Raw genomic sequence first — 17742 nt, 5'->3', positions numbered from 1 at the left:
TTGACCCACTTCTGCTTACAAAAGTGACAATTTACCTGAATTGTTTGCCAAAATAAAATTATCATGGCAAATTTTTTATTTATACAGCTGCCATCCCCTGGATGCCAATATGGTTCTCCAAGCGGCTTAAAAGATAGATAGATAGATAGATAGATAGATAGATAGATAGAAGATAGGCACTATATATAGATAGATAGATAGATAGATAGATAGATAGATAGATAGATAGATAGATAGATAGATAGATAGATAGATAGATAGATAGATAGATAGATAGATAGATAGATGTGAAAGGCACTATACAATATAATAGATATAGATAGCACTATACATGTCATGTCATGCGCTGAAGGTTACCTGGAGTCTGTCACTTGATGTCTGATGCCACCAGAAGTGTGAGCTTCATTTAATGGGAAACATAAATCGGCTCACTTGATGTAACATATTACAATAATTATATCATCATCATCATCATCATTATCTTTATCATCATCTTCATCATCATTTCAGGGTCTTTTCTAGGTGTTTGTTTATCTTGTAAATATGAAAGGTATTATGCTCATGTCATAGATAGATAGCAAAGGCACTAAAAGGCACTATATAACGAATATGAAGGGCACTCTTTACTTTTGACATTTATTTAAGTTTAAGAGTATTTGGTCAGCTCTATACGACGGTTTGACTTTTTGCAGTTGCTGATGTCTGTTTAAGTGGGCTTGTTTTATTCTAATAAACCTAATAAATGTATTTATTTAAAACTTTATCTCTGTATCAATGTCAATTTCATGACATTTATATGAAAGGCACTATATAACTGATAGATAGATAGATAGATAGATAGATAGATAGATAGATAGATAGATAGATAGATAGATAGATAGATAGATAGATAGATAGATATGAAAGGCACTATATAATAGATAGATAGATAGAAGGAATCCTCTGACTTGGCTCTCCCGTCTCAGTCAGGTGCTATACAGACGTTCAGATGATATTTTTGAAACTTCACTTTTACTCTAAAGCCTTTAATATTCATCTTTTGAGTTTGCGTCGCCATCAGTCGTATTTTATCTTTGATCACAACTCTAAAGTAAGAGGTGGGCAGACCAGGAAGTGATGATTTCTCTAAATGTTGCAGTTGTAAGGTAAAGTTGAGTGACTCACTGACTGACTCATTCGTTTATTTCCTGTTTAGTCAAGAAGCTGAACTTTAGCAGATGGCACACTGAGGGCTGCAGTCTTCCACTAAGACAGGAGGAGGAGGAGGAGGAGGAGGAGGGTGTTGGGAGCCCCAGGTTGATTACAGCGCATTGCCGCACCCACCACAAGTAGAACTACGTGGATTGGGACCCGACTGCAGCGTGTGACACCTCAGCACCACACTGAAGAGTGTGAGGTTTTTACAGTGGCTGGAGTGCCAATCCTGCCCCCTACCCCTGAGTTTTCCCTGCTGGTTGGAGGACCTGTCATACCCAGGACGAAGCAATTGCAGGTTAAGCGCCCTGCTCAGGGGCCCAGTAGAGTGGAGTTTCTTCTGGCGTTCACGGACATTATGATATACTAGGCTGACCCGCCTTTTAAGGCGACCGACTTTTAAGTTGACCACTTCTTAAGGCAATTCAATATGTAGATCAATTTGATATTTTATACAAACTCATTAATTTGGTTATATTGCATTTGAGCGGTATTACTTTAATACTCGTAGTTTCTGTTATTTTTGTGATGAAATTTAAACTTTTTTTCTATATTGAGGTCGCCCTTTTGAACCCCCCTGATATTTATTATTACGCGGTGAGGCATTTGTACTCCATCAACATTAATTATTTCCAGAGACATAATTTTGTCTATTTTTCCAGCGCATCGCGCACAAAAGCAAGGGAACGATGGGAGCACCAGAACTCACATCATGTCGCTCGTACCGCAAGCTGCAAGTAGTAAGTCTGTGATAAGCGGAATACCGCTACGCTTTCCACTCACGAGACGGAAGGACAATCCCGACCGCTTTTATATTGTAAGAAAGAAGAAGAAGATATCGCACAGTGTGGAGTAGAAAATCATCTTTTACCTGGAAAAACGAAACTACAAATCCCATCGTGCATTGCAAAATGGACGGGGCGTGTGTGAAACTCCGCGCCTGCGTAGCAGGACAATCCAGACCGCTTTTATATAGAAGGATCATAATTTAGGTACCAGACCCCCCACAACAGAACAACTACATACCTCAAAATCTCAAAAAATGATTGGACTAATTTGATTGAAATTTGGTGATGTTATTGAAGAACAGAAAATGAGTTTATTTGTTGGCTTGTATTTGTCGATTTTTATTAATATCACTGGCAATTTGGCGCGCGCTATGCTGCGCGTTGGATGACCACAGTTGAAGGATTCAATCGTAAGGACCTTTCGTCGGGTGTCTCATTGGCACGCTTTTGCCTCTTTCTTTCGCGATCACGGCGTAATCTGTCTTCTCTCTCTGTAGGGGTTTCAGTTGCCTTTCCTTGTGCGGCAGAGACGCGTCATTGAGCTAATCTGTGTGAATGCTGAGTGTCCGTTTCTTGCGAGGGACTGGGGCTTTTCTACGGGGCGGCTATACAGCCAAAAGGAACGCGGAACAGGACACGGACACCGCGCTGGGCTCTTATTATATAGATGCTAATGCACATGCTCTGCACTGCGCCACCTGAGCGCTTTATGCAAACGAAGGAAAGAGCAGAAGCGATTGACTAACCAATGGGGTGGATGGACAACTGAAGAAAGGCGGGGTCACGTGCGACATGTACACTCGGGTGTGAAATGCAAGGAGAAAGTTCAGCGAAGTTTAAAGAAGACACAAAGCTCCGGGGGCCGCGGGCAGCGGCGGTAAGCGCTGTTGTTTCTTCTCTAGGAGCGGAAAGGGAAGTCGTGTTCTGTGATCTGGGACAAGCCTGGACAAATGGCGTCATTTTAATTTTGACAATACCCCCATACCCCACCCCCCAATCTCTTCTTCATTATAATATATATTCTCACCTACATACACACTTTGAAAGGGGACCCCAACATATTTATAATTAAATGTATGTCTGAGTACTTGGATCAAGGATTTACAACTCCCCAGCTCAGCTTATCAGCTTATAATGACAACATATAATCAACGTGTCCACTGGTTTGTGCTATAAATTTGTTTTCTGTATGATTCCAGTAATTTTGATCATTTTTATAGTCTAAATCGCTGAATTGGCGCATTTCCTGTTCAAATACACGGGAGAAACACGAAGTGCGGCAGCGACAAGACAACCGAACCTCGGACTGCCCCCTCCTCACACTAAGACGGTGTTGGTGGCTGCGATTGGCACGTGCCTGTCGCTGTCTTTCTGTATGTCGCCAATATAAGGTGTGCAGACACGTTTATTATACACCCTGATTTTCCACCGTCTGGCTAATACCATACAGTACTGTCATCTTATATAATACGCTACCGTGGCTGTCCGTTTGTCTGTCCAGGGTTTTAAATTACCTGTTAGCTCGGAAAACCGTTTCACCTATTGACCTGAAATTTGGTACACATATACTACGTGATGTCTACTATCAGCTTTCGGGGTGATGATTTTTATTACTCTTTTTATTTTATTTCATTGTAGAATTAACTCTCGGCCCCGCGCAGCAGGGCTGCCTTGTGCGCATGCGTTTGGGCGCCATTCTCATTCCAAACCACCTTTGCTAATCATTCTTGAGGCAGATTGAAGACTTAAGTGCCGGCTTAAGTGAAAAATTAAAGAAAACGTACTAAGCAATTGCAACACAAACACTGACTTAATCAGTTTTAATGCGAAAAGATGCCGACGAAAGAAGAGAAGAAGCAGGCCACTAGGGTGGAGAAAAGAAGAGCTGATCAGGAAGCAACAAGCGCATGAACTTCTGAGCAAACGAATGATAAACAGAGAAAGAGAAAGAGGAAGAAAACTAGGAATGCGCAAGTCAAGTGTATTCAAAGCACGTTATCGTGCAGTACGCTGTTACTGGTATTACTGTATATATTTAGTCTTGCTCATCGCAGATAAAACCGCAGTTTGAAGGCAATACCGTGCCACCCTGAAGGGGGCGCACGTGAGCCCAACAGGTGCTCGTTACTGGCTGATCTTATCGGCGATGATTTCCATTGAGACGGAGAGACTTTTAAAACTAATACAAATAAAGGTAAGACCATAAACGGTTTTCAATTTTATAAAAAAAAAAAAAAGGGGCATCAGACTAAGACGAAAAACAATCCAATATTTAAAAGCTAAATTTTGACCTTAAATAAAATATTCCTGTTTTTCCTGTTATCCTTTGTTGATCAGTCTGTATTAAAATTGATGGAAGCATCAGAATTAAAAGCTTTTAAAAACAACTAAATATTTCATTTATGGTCAAAATTGAAACCCGTTTTTTTGTACACCACTTTATACTTTCATTTGTATTGAATGAGTTTGAATTGAGGAAACGCAACGGGAAATTGAGAACACATGGCGGGCGAGGAGCAAATGCGGGCTCTCTATCTCCGCTCTCTGTGTTTCTCTCTCTCTCTCTCTCTCTCTCTCCCAAATATGCGCCTTAGCTGTGTATGTGTAAAGAATGAAATATGAAACATAACCAGTAGGCAACGTGCATGATGCTAATTGAAACAGCGACTCTTTGGGGTTCATATATTTGTAAATCTGACGGAGTCACCAGCCATGAACCTCGCCGCACATCGCTGATGTGTAGTGGCCTGCAGCAACACCAGCCAAGACACTAAGAAAAGCTGGCACTGATCTTACTCGTGGGCAGTTGTGCCTGACATGTTCAAAAGTCAAAGTGAACTTTATTGTCATCTCAACCATATACGAGTATACAGAGAGACGAAATTGCGAAGCTCAGGGTAACAACATGACGTGCAAATAATACATTAAAAATAGAATTAAATTTTAAATTTAAAATTAAAACACAAACAAGACAAGACACTATGCAAAGACAAGACAAAGAAGTAGCAGCAATACTGACGTGTAGTTATCAATATGAACATTGATGCAATGTATGGTATTTGCAATCTAGATACATAAATATAGTCAATAGATATGTGATATAAAATAGATAATAGATATAGATAATACAGAAATGATCAGTGTATGGTAATAGTTGTTTAAGATGTGTAAACAGTGACAGGTCAGAATGTTCAAGAACAAGACGCGCCAGTGAGTTCATAACATTATTATTATTATTTGTTACTATTTGACTTACACTTTGATCAAAAGCAACTCGCACCATCCGAGATAGGATGACCGTATATACTTGTGTTTAAGTTCTCCCGCGTATAAGTCGGGACTTGATCTTACCATATAATTTCCAGTATTTTATAATGTCGCTCATATAAATCAAATGGAGAAATCTCAGGCTATTGGTCCAAGAGATTATGCTATGCTAATGCCCACCTGAGAGAATCACCACAGCGCACACGGCGTTTGTTTTCTATCTATTGTGCCTACGTGACCACACGGTGATACCCAAACTATTCTGAATCGACGTTTGCACTGTTTTTGTGTATCTCACACACTCATACACCTTGATCGTAAGAGCATCCCTTATCTACGTTCGATCAGAAGAAAATATGAAGCTGGTTTTCAATTAAAAGTCATTGAAGCGGTGAACAAAATTGGTAACTGTGCCGCTGCAACAAAATTCAAAGTGTCTGAGAAACTGGTGCGGGATTGGAGGAAGCGAGAATATATATATATATATTTATATATTTATATATATATATATATATATATATATATATATATATATATATATATACACACATATAAAAATAAACGAAGTGTCGTATTTTTGAACGGGCGTATAAGTCGGGGTCTGATTTTATGTTCGACTTTTATACACATGTATATACGGTAGTCGCATTCCCTTTGGCCTACAGGCAGGTGAAGTGACTTGCTTAGGGCACATAGTGGTGGCAGCAGTGGGATTTGAACCCACAGCCTCACATTGTGTAAGTCCTCACTTCAGAGCCTTGACCCACACACCGCACCGCACCGCACCAAACCGCACCGCACAACATAAGAAACGCCCCACAAGTGTCGTATTACCGTCAAGCACTTAGTCATCTGCTTAAGCGACACCAGAACGGCGGCCCAAAAAGAAACCTCTGATGGGAAACCAATGTTTTATACTATTTGAAATTGGAAAAAATCTAATTCTCACTTTGAGGATCTGTACAGAACTTTTTCAAAACCTGGCAGGATGTAATCAATAATATTTTAGAATAAGAAGAAGTCATTCTCTCTGCATTTCTTTTTCTTCTCCATTCATCTCTATTGCCCCATCAGTTTATGTATTTTTACAAGCTTTAAGTTTTACCCCGTTGGCTCTACTCGATTTGTTTTCAATCCTATTTTTTTGTAAAAATTGATCTATTTGTATGGAATGATTACAATAAAATTAATAAAATTAAAAAAAAAAAGAAACCTCTGACCTTCATCTGCACATTTCAGCCATTGTCCTTCAGCAGTGCTGCCGTGAGTGCCTTGCTCGTCTTCACAGCAGTGGCCCCCTTTGTCTCCGTTGCACAAATGTCAAGTGTCCTTGTGTTTCAATTGAATGTCCGTTATGAATGAGAACTAGCGACTTTTTTGCCTTTTTTTTTTTTTTTTGGATTTCCGCCAAACTTTATAACAGGATAAAGACTGCTTTCCAATGAAAGGTCATTTAGAGGAAGTCGAAAATTTCTTCATTTTCAATCGAAAATGTGGGGGAAATGTGAAGACTAAAAAGAAAACGAGTTATTTGACACATGATTTGGTGATTTGTTATTGGGACCCTTACCCGGCTGGGACGCCTCTCTACTGGAAGGACTGGGTTGGGGGAAGAGAAGATATTCAGAGCAGCCCCCTTGGGTTACAGCAGTGCCTTGGACTCCCATAGGGCTCCGGTTTTGCTGCAGCCCTGTTGGGTTTGGTGGGTGCCGCCAGGGGGCACTGCAGGTACTGTTGAGCCCTTGGGGGTGGAAGTGTTGCCAGAAAGAAGGTCACCGAGCACCTGGAGCACTTCCGGGTGCCCTATAAATGGAGCCAGCCACCACTACTCCGGGAGCCAAATCCTACCAGGAGGAGCAAAGGTGGACAGAGAGGAAGAGAAAGAAAAAGGAAAAGAAGAAAAGAGTGTCGTGAAGTGTGCTGTACAGGTGGGCAACGGGTGAAGCGTCTCCCTTGGGGAAAAAAATTTAAAATAAAAAGCTGAACTTTTGTCCTGCGTCTGTCTGTGTCAGGGTTGGGCAGCAGGAGCGCCCTCTGCAGGCCACACTATGTTATATTGATAGATAGATAGATACTTTTATTAATCCCGAGGGGAAATTCACATAATCCAGCAGCCGTATACTGATACAAAGAAACAATATTAAATTAAATAGTAATAAAAATGAAAAAAATAAAAATAATGTTAATGATAATTTAATGATAAGACCAAAGCTAAAAGTGTGTGGCCTGTAGGGGGTGCTGCTGAGCCCTCAAACCTTCCAACACCAACACAAGTCCCAGGTTCAGGTAATGATTTTAACAAATACCTTCTCAGGTAATTCAGAAATACAGCGCAGGCACAGTTGGAGTCAGAGTCGTATCAATGCATGGGCACAATGGGCAGTTGCCCGGAGACCCCACGAGCATAGGGGTCTGATACTAATCTATGACTGTTGTGACTTGATGAGTGGTTGTGTACACAGGGGCCCTGGTGCACTGCTTTGTTAAGACGGCCCTGGTTGCAGTCCCAAAAGCACTTTCAAGGGTCGCCTTCAGGAAGGGGGTGAGGGGGTCATTAAACCATCAAAATCCCAACCGGACACAAAAAAGGGCCTAGAAGAATAAAATTAAACATTGGATGCACAAAGAGCACCAAGAATTACCTGAGAAGGCAAGGCAATCCACCGCAAGCAAAGTCCCAACACAGAATCCCAAGGTGAAGTCCAAAAACAGAACATGGGTTCAAAATTCCAGAAAATCCCAAGGCACTCTTTGCTGCCTTAGCACCTTTGAAATGAACCACCAGGAACTGTGGAAGGCCCTCCAATATATAGTGTGGAGGGGCAGGTCCTGGCAATAACTGGCAGGTGGCCCCGCCCCTTGGGGAACCGCCCACAAGACACACAGGGACCTAATCAAATAAACACAATGAACATAATCTAGTCGACTAGATTACTGTAACGCACTCCTCTCAGGACCACCCAAAAAAGACATCAATCGTTTGCAATGAGTGCAGAATGCAGCTGCTAGAATCCTAACTAGGAAAAGAAAATCCGAGCACATTTCTCCAGTTTTGATGTCACTACACTGGTTACCTGTGTCATTCAGGATTGACTTTAAAATTCTGCTTATGGTTTATAAAGCCTCATCGTATATATCGGAATGTCTGACACCTTATATTCCAAATCGTAACCTTAGATCCTCAAATGAGTGTCTCCTTAGAATTCCAAAAGCTAAACTTAAAAGAAGTGGTGAGGCGGGCTTCTGATGCTATGCACCTAAAATCTGGAATAGCCTGCCAATAGGAATTCACCAGGCTGATACAGTAGAGAACTTTAAAACACTGCTGAAAACACATTACTTTAACATGGCCTTTCTATAACTTCAATTTAACTTAATCCTGATACTCTGTATGTTCAATTCATCATAATAACTATTCATAGTGGCTCTAAAATCCGTACTGACCCCAACTGCGCCACCTCCACCTACTCAAAGCTTCATGAGGCTCCAACAATGATGGATGGATTAAAAGGCAGAAGTCTACGTGACCATCATCATCAAGTCCTTCCATGAGAACCCTAAATCCAAAGAGGACTGTTTCACTGATGTTAGGTAGAATGTCCAGAGGGGACTGGTCAGGTGGTCTCATGGCCTGGAATCCCCACAGATTTTATTTTTTTCTCCAGCCGTCTGGAGTTTTTTTGCTTTTTCTGTCCACCCTGGCCATTGGACCTTACTCTTATTCTATGTTAATTAATGTTGACTTATTTTATTTTCTTACAGTGTCTTTCATTTTTTTTTCTTTATTATGTAAAGCACTTTGAGCTACTGTGTGTATGAAAATGTGCTACAGTATATTAATAAATGTTGGTGTTGTTGATCTCCTCCTTGAACCGTCACCTTATCGTGGTGGAGGGGTTTGCGTGTCCCAATGATCCTAGGAGCTATGTTGTCCGGGGCTTTATGCCCCTGGTAGGGCCACCCAAGGCAAACTGGTCCTAGGTGAGGGATGAGACAAAGAGCGTTCAATAAACCTCCAATGAAAAATAAAAACTTGGACGCGTTTCCCTTGCCCGACGCTGGTCACCGGGCCCCCTCTGGAGCCAGGCCTGGAGGTAGGGCTCGATGGCGAGCGCCTGGTGGCTGGGCCTACACCCATGGGGCTCGGCCGGGCACAGCCCGAAGAGGTAACGTGGGTCCTCCTCCCTATGGGCTCACCACCTATGGGAGGGGCCAAGGAGGTTGGGTGCAGTGTGAGTTGGGTGGTGGCCGGAGGCGGGGACCTTGGTGGTCTGATCCTCGGCCACAGAAACTGGCTCTTGGGACGTGGAATGTCACCTCTCTGAAGGGAAGGAGCCTGAGCTAGTGCGCGAGGTCGAGAAGGTTCCAGCTAGATGTAGTCGGACTCACCTCGGCGCACAGCTTGGACTCTGGAACCAATCTCCTTGAGAGGGGCTGGACTCTCTACCACTCTGGAGTTGCCCCCGGTGAGAGGCCGAGCAGGTGTGGGCATACTTATTGCCCCCACTGGAGCCTGTGCATTGGGGTTTACCCCGGTGGACGAGAGGGTGGGGGGGAAGGGTCCTGACTGTTGTTTGTGCGTATGCGCCCGAACAGCAGTTTGGAGTATCCACCCTTTTTGGAGTCTCTGGAGGGGTTGCTAGAGGGCATACCTTCTGGGGATTCCCTCGTTTTGCTGGGAGACTTCAATGCTCACGTGGGCAATGACAGTGAGACCTGGAAGGGCGTGATTGGGAGGAATGGCCCCGATCTGAACCCGGCGGTGTTTTGTTATTGGACTTCTGTGCTCGTCATGGATTGTCCATAACGAACACCATGTTCAAGCATAAGGGTGTTCATATGTGCACTTGGCACCAGGACACCCTAGGCCTCAGGTCGATGATCGACTTTGTGGTCGTGTCGCCGGACTTGCGCCATATGTCTTGGACACTCGGGTGAAGAGAGGGGCGAGCTGTCAACTGATCACCACCTGGTGGTGAGTTGGCTTGATGGTGGGGAAGATGCCGGTCAGACCTGGTAGGCCCAAACGTGTTGTGAGGGTCTGCTGGGAACGGCTGGCAGAGTCCCCTGTCAGAAGTAGCTTCAACTCCCACCTCCGGCAGAACTTCAACCACGCCCCGAGGGAGGTGGGGACATTGAGTCGAATGGGCCATGTTCCGTGCCTCTATTGTTGAGGCGGCTGACGGAGCTGTGGCCGCAAGGTGGTCGGTGCCTGTCGTGGCGGCAATCCCGAACCCGTTGGTGGACACCGCGGTGAGGGATGCCGTCAAGCTGAAGAAGGAGTCCTATAGGACTTTTTGTCCTGTGGGTCTCTGGAGGCAGCTGATAGGTACCGCAGGCCAAGCGGAACGCGGCCGGTGTTGCTGAGGCAAAACTCGGGCATGGGAGGAGTTTGGAGAGGCCATGGAGAACGACTTTGGACGGCTTCGAGGAGATTCTGGTCCACCGTCCGGCGTCTCAGGAGGGAAGCAGTGCAGTGTCAACACCGTATATGGTGGGGATGGTGCGCTGCTGACCTCACTTCGGGCGTTGTGGGTCGGTGGGAGGAGTACTTGAAGACCTCCTCAATCCCACTAACATGCCTTCCAATGAGGAAGCAGAGCCTGGGGACTCTGAGGTGGGCTCTCCCATCTCTGGGACTGAAGTCACCGAGGTGGTCAAAAACTCCTTGGTGGCAGGGCCCCGGGGTGGATGAGATACCCGAGTTCCTTAAGGCTCTGGATGTTGTAGGACTGTCTTGGTTGACACGTCTCTGCAACATCGCATGGACATCGGGACAGTGCCTCTGGATTGGCAGACCGGGGTGGTGGTCCCCTCTTTAAAAGGGGACCGGAGGGTGTGTTCCAACTATAGAGGGATCACACTCCTCAGCCTCCCTGGAAAAGTCTATTCGGGGGTTCTGGAGAGGCGGGTCCGTGGATAGTGAACCTCGGATTCAGGAGGAACAGTGTGGTTTTGTCCTGGTCGGAACAGTGGACCAGCTCTTCACCCTTAGCAGAGTCCTGGAGGGTGCATGGGAGTTTGCCCGACCGGTCTACATGTGTTTTGTGGACTTGGAAAAGGCATTCGACCGTGTCCCTCGGGAATCCTGTGGGGGTGCTCGGGAGTATGGGGTACCGGACCCCTGATAAGAGCTGTTCGGTCTCTGTACAACCGGTGTCAGAGCTTGGTCCGCATTGCCGGCAGTAAGTCGAGCCCGTTTCCAGTGAGAGTTGGACTCCGCCAGGGCTGCCCTTTGTCACCGATTCTGTTCATAACTTTTATGGACAGAATTTCTAAGCGCAGCCAGGGTGTTGAAGGGGTCCGGTTTGGTGGACTCAGGATTGGGTCACTGCTTTTGCAGATGATGTTGTCCTGTTTGCTTCATCAGGCCGTGATCTTCAGCTCTCTCTGGATCGGTTCGCAGCTGAGTGTGAAGCGGCTGGGATGAGAATCAGCACCTCCAAATCCGAGAGCATGGTCCTCAGCCGGAAAAGGGTGGAGTGCCCTCTCAGGGTTGGGGGTGAGATCCTGCCCCAAGTGGAGGAGTTCAAGTATCTCGGGGTCTTGTTCACGAGTGAGGGAAGAATGGAGCGTGAGATCGACAGGCGGATCGGTGCGGCATCCGCAGTGATGGGCTCTGCATCGGTCTGTCGTGGTGAAAAAAGGAGCTGAGCCGTAAGGCAAAGCTCTCAATTTACCAGTCGATCTACGCTCCTACCCTCACTTATGATCATGAGCTATGGGTAGTGACCGAAAGAACGAGATTGCGAATACAAGCGGCTGAAATGAGTTTCCTCCGCATGGTGTCTGGGCTTTCCCTTAAAGATAGGGTGAGGAGCTCAGAGTAGAGCATCGAGAGGAGTCAGATGAGGTGGCTCGGGCATCTGATCAGGATGCCTCCTGGACGCCTCCCTGCTGAGGTGTTCTGTGTACGTCCAACCGGGAGGAGGCCCAGGGGAAGACCCAGGACACGCTGGAGGGACTATGTCTCCGGCTGGCCTGGGAACGCCTTTGGGATTCTCCCGAAGAGCTGGAAGAAGTGGCCGGGGAGAGGGAAGTCTGGGCCTCTCTGCTTAAGCTGCTGCCCCCGCGACCCGACCTCGGATAAGCGGAAGAGGATGGATGGATGGTTGTTGTTGATAGCTCAAGATTAGTTGCATTCAAAATTGGTCCAGCAATTCTGACATGTCAAATTTTAACAGGCAACAAGAAAGGTAATGTAGTCCATCTAACATGATACACCAAAGGAGATCTTGATATGCCAGTCGTATTAAAACGTTTACAGTTTCCCGTTAGAATAGCGTTAACAAAGACAATTAACAAATCACAGGGACAAACATTCGAAAAAGTCGATTTATTTATTTGAGAGAAAGAAACAAAATTCACTCACGGCCAGTTATACGTTGTGTTGTCACGATGCAAGTTCAAATACAGAATCAAAATTCAATGTGAGAGACGAAAAGATAATTCCAAATATTGTTTTGACTGAAATTTTAAAGTAAAAGTGAAATAATGCATATGTAACAATTCCCATGAAAATAACAATCTCTTTAAATTGTATATCCGGTTAACCAAACACGGGGGTGGGCGAGCGGAGCCCCCTATTCTTCATATATAATACGCTACTGTGGCTGTCCGTTTGTCTGTCCGGGAATCACCCGTTCGCTCCAAACCGCTTGACCGATTGACCTGAAATTTAGTACACAAATACTACGTGACGTCTACTATCCGCTTTCGGGGTGATGATTGACCTCCAAGCTTATTGCTCTTATTATTTTATTGTAGAATCAACTCTCAGCAGAGGGCAGCGGTGTGGCACATGTGTACGGGCGCCGTTCTCATCCCTACCACCTCCCCTACCTCTTCATATCCTGAATCATTCTTAAGCTGGCACTTAAGTCTTCAATCTGCCTTAAGTGACAAATTAAAGAAAACGTACTAAGTAATTGCAACACAAACTCTGACTCGGTTTTAACATGAGAAGATGTCGACGAAAGAAGAGAAGAAGTGGGCCTCTAAGGTGGAGACAAGAAGAGCTGCTCAGGAAATAGCAAACGTGTCAACCTCTGAGCAAATGAATGGTAAACGTACAGAGAAAGAGGATGGAGACTGGCAAAGCTCAAGTCAAGTGTATTCACTGCAGGTTATCATGCCAGTGTGCCGTTACTGATATAACATAATTTAATATCATATATCCATCCATCCTGCTATATCCTAACACCGGGTCATGGGGGTCTGCTGGAGCCAGTCCCAGCCAGCACAGGGTGCAAGGCAGGAACAAATCCCAGGCAGGGCACCATCTCACCACAGGGCACACACACACACACCAAACACACACACTAGGGGCAATTTAGGATCGCCAATGCACCTCACCTTCATGTCTTTGGACTGTGGGAGGAAACCCACGCAGACACGGGGAGAACATGCAAACTCCACGCAAGGAGGACCCGGGAAGCGAACCTGGGTCTCCTAACTGAATGGCAGCAGCGCTACCACTGCGCCACCGTGCCACCCAATATAATATAATATAATACCTCGTGTAACTTAACTAGGAGGCTCTGCCCCCTGCTTGTTTTGCACGCCAACCCCCAGGCGGGCGCTACATGCTGGCTACTTCACAGATCTGTCGCTCGTATATGGGGATGCAGTTGCATTTATCCTAGTGAATAATAAAATAACTGCATCAGCTTAAAAGCATAAGCTCAGGAAGATGTGAGACTCGGACACATGCTAGGTGCACACTGGACCAGGGTTCGAATTCAACTCTCACACAGCTGTGGTCATGGAGACCTTTGAGCGCCTTATGCTGAATGACCTCAGGAACGCTGCAGAAGACTTCCCGGACCCTGTTCAGTTGGCATACTGAGCCCACCGGCCTGTAGATGATGCTGTGGATTTACAGGTGGTCTGAGCTTTATGTTCCCAACACCTCGATGAGCCAGGGGCAGATTTCTAGTTTGTGGGTTGGAGTTCTGCTTTTTGAAACTCTAAAATGCTGCCATTGTTAGAACTGATGTTCATACAGCAGTGTAGGTGTGGACTGAAGCTATGGAAGTTGTTCTCTGATTGGAGGAGGATGTTGAAATTATCCCTTCATTTAAATAGGCGACAGTGTCCAGCGTCAACATTAGGTTGGCATACGGTCACAATGAATTATTGTAGTGATCCTTGTGGCAGCAGTTTGGATTAACAAAGGCTGGAAACAGAATGACTGGAGGAGCCCGTAAATAACGCATAGTTGGAGGATTTTTGTACCCAGCATTGCTGGGCCGTACCTTCATCTCCGTCTCTAATGCTCTGCTAGGAGGAGCAGATTACGGATTGTGGTGTAACGTGAGGACTAAAGGGACTGAGGACAGCACATCAGGTGTAGGTAACCTCGATAACAAGTGACATGCAGGCCCTCCCAGTATAAAGTTACCAGCTTCTGCTTTTCGTTTGAAGGATTTCTTCCTCTTTCTCTTGTTCTTCTTATTCTATTATTATATGGGGTTGCTGTTTTTTCTTTTGACCAGACTTCTCCAATAGATGTTTCAGTATGACATACAGCCGGATGCCTTTCCTGTATAGAATTTCAGCTTTTCTTGAGTTTAACACTGCGCGGCTATTAATCATCCAAACTGTTATTTTATTTAGTTGCACATCATTGGGTTATGCCAGATGATTCATTGCTTTTCATTACAGGACACGCTTTTCGTGTCATTTTAAAAGTAAATAAGAAAGCACATTGTGGTGCGTGGCGCCATAACTGAAAGCAAAGCAACCGTATTAGCAGCAGCTCCGCGTGTAGTGCAGTTTGACAGGAGACCACACTTTGAATTGTGACAAAACTAAATATCATCGCTAGGAGGAGAACAGGCGCCCCGGCCGGGAACCAAACAGGAGGACAGATGGGTTGGCCGGCTGGATGAAGAAATAGCTTTGTGCCCAGCCGGACTAATATGGGGCCTGGACCAGCAGAAGCCCCGAGTTGGGAGCAGATCCATCCTCCATACGGCTGGGGGGCAGTGGTCCTCGTGTGGCAGCCGAGTCAGGACACTTGGAGGGGTGTTTGGGACTAGGAGTCTGAAAGTACAACCTTGTTAGGGACCCTAGGTGCCAGCAGAGGGGAGGACTTCCCTACTTTCTATATGGCCTGGAAGTGATCCCAGGAAGACACGGTGTGGCACTGCAGCCATTCCTGGGTGCAGCTTGAATAGAAGCCCACCGCCTCACATCGAGGAGTCAGGGGTGGGGGTGTAGTGGGCAAAACTCAAAGGAGAGAAGAGAGAGAAAGAAAGAAAGAGAGAGAGAGAGAAAGAGAGCAGCAGATAGAGAGATACAAAGAGAAAGTGAGATGGATGGAAAGGGAGAGAGAGAGAGAGATGAAGATTGAGAGAGAGAAAGAAAGAAAGAGAGAGGATGAGAGAGAGAGAGAGCAGCAGATAGAGAAAAAGAAAGTAAGAGAGAGAGGGAGAGAGAGAGATAGAGAGAGAGAGACAAAGAGAGAGTGAGAGAGAAAGAAAGTGAGAGAGAAAAAGAGAGAAAGAGAGAGAGAGATAGAGAAAGACAGAAAGAAAGAGAGAGAGAGAGAAAGACACACACAAGTCACTACTTATTAATGTAATCCCCTTTCTTACTGTAATGTGTGACGTTCTTCTCTCCCTCATCCTCATTTCATTAATGCTTTAATTCTTGTGAAATTTCTACAAGCACAATTTTCTAGTGTTAAATTAAGCAGTACAGTTAAATATTCGAAGAGCAGGTTGTTATCGATTTTTAAATAAAAATACTGAATATAGTAGGCAGCACGGTGGCACAGTGGGTAGCGCTGCTGCCTCGCAGTTAGGAGACCCGTCTGGGTTTGCTTCCCGGGTCCTCCCTGTGTGGAGTTTGCATGTTCTGCCCGTGTCTGCGTGGTTTCCTCCCACAGTCCAAAGACATGCAGGTTAGGTGCATTGGCGACCCTAAAATTGTCCCTAGTGTGTGTGTGCCCAGTGGTGGGCTGGTGCCCTTCCTGGGGTTTGTTTCCTGCCTTGCGCCCTCTGTTGGCTGGGATTGGCTCCAGCAGACCCCTGTGACCCTGTAGTTAGGATATAGTGGGTTGGAAAATGGCAGACTGACTGACTGAATATAGTGACAAATCTGTTTGCACCACTTTGCCGGGTTTCTTCATAGATTTTTATTCAAAGCCTCTGTGATAAACAGATATTATTGAGTTTGTATTTTTTATTATTTTCCCTTCTTTTGATACACAAGAGAATGAAATCGTCATTTAGGTCGCCAGTTTCCATCTATTCAATAAGTCGGCGGGTCTCCTGCCTCATCGACTCCGTGTCCACTTTCTACCCAAGATCAACACACTGGTGATTGGACCGCCTCTTTTCCCCAACTGTTGACGCCCACTGGCCCCACCTTTTGATGCTGATTGGCCATTTGATTACATTTAGTTTTGTCCCCATTAAAGTGTGGTCTCCAATCAAAATGCAAAAGACATGGCGCTGCTGCTAAGTGAAATTCAATGCCTCCTGCTCTTCTGTTAGATACGACACGCTGTCTTCTTCTTCTTCTTCTTCTTCTTTCTCTCTTTCTCTTTCCCAGTTTTATGTCATCAACCTTCTCTATGCAGCTCGCTCCTGCACCTCCTTTTCCCTCAGATCTTCTTTAACTTTATCCATTGTCATACACATGGGATTGGGAGCCAGTTTATGGTCTCAAATTTACCCACCGTGCCAGGGGTTGGCGCTGCCCTCTAACTCTTTCTGCTCTCTTCCTACAGAACAACCAATGAATCCTCGACCTAACAATCACTTCCAGTCCTCAGACGACAACCTCAACATCACTTCCGGTTTGTGGCCCTTAAGATCCCGCCTCTTCCTGATGTCACTTCCGGTTCCAGAATGCTGTTTGCTCATGACGTCATTTCCCTTCTGCCGATCTTATATATTTGACCTCCATTTTTGTGATTCTCTGTTCTGTTTTGGACTCCAGTCTGTAAAGACCTCATTGCATTTCCTGTACTCTGTAGTATTATGGGGTGGATCCCCAAACCTTTGTGTTTATTTTACACCATCATCCTCCATTTTGGCCTTCCTGGCTTTCTCTGCCCCTGGACTTCCATTCCCATCACTCTTTTGGCCACATATAATTATCGACTCTCCTCCGTACCGCTTTAACTGACTTTCCAATCCATCCTTGGCACCTACAAGACAAAGTTTAATTTATATTAGATTGTTTTGTTTCCTCAGAGGCATTGTGTTTGTATTATAAAATACACTTCTATATGAGAGTTAATTAGCATATTCATTGTTCTCCCCTTTTTTGTAAGGTTGGGCTAAGTGACTTTATTTTCATTTTTTTTCAAATAAATAGACGGGAAGATGAGCTGAAAAAAAAGTGTCCCCTTTTACAGGGTGGCGCAGGGAAACGGGAAATTTTGGAATGAGGTGTTGGCGACCCTGGGGTGTCGACAGTCGTTTGGGACCGATGCGACCTCGTTTAGGACCCCTTTACCATTAGTTATAATGGGGGA

General features: G+C 45.2%; 1 long non-coding RNA gene across 1 annotated transcript; it reads left to right on the top strand.

The window, feature by feature from the left end:
- The first annotated feature begins 3971 nt into the window (after positions 1-3971).
- Positions 3972-17249, top strand: LOC120541906. The gene is made up of 2 exons (XR_005636111.1): positions 3972-4176; positions 16990-17249. It is a non-coding gene; the product is annotated as an uncharacterized LOC120541906 (long non-coding RNA).
- Positions 17250-17742: the final 493 nt, after the last annotated feature.

This window comes from Polypterus senegalus, chromosome 13 (genome assembly GCF_016835505.1).
Source record: "Polypterus senegalus isolate Bchr_013 chromosome 13, ASM1683550v1, whole genome shotgun sequence".
Classification (NCBI taxonomy): domain Eukaryota; kingdom Metazoa; phylum Chordata; class Cladistia; order Polypteriformes; family Polypteridae; genus Polypterus; species Polypterus senegalus.
The sequence above is the reverse complement of the archived record's forward strand: the minus strand, read 5'-3'. Positions and strand labels throughout refer to the sequence as shown.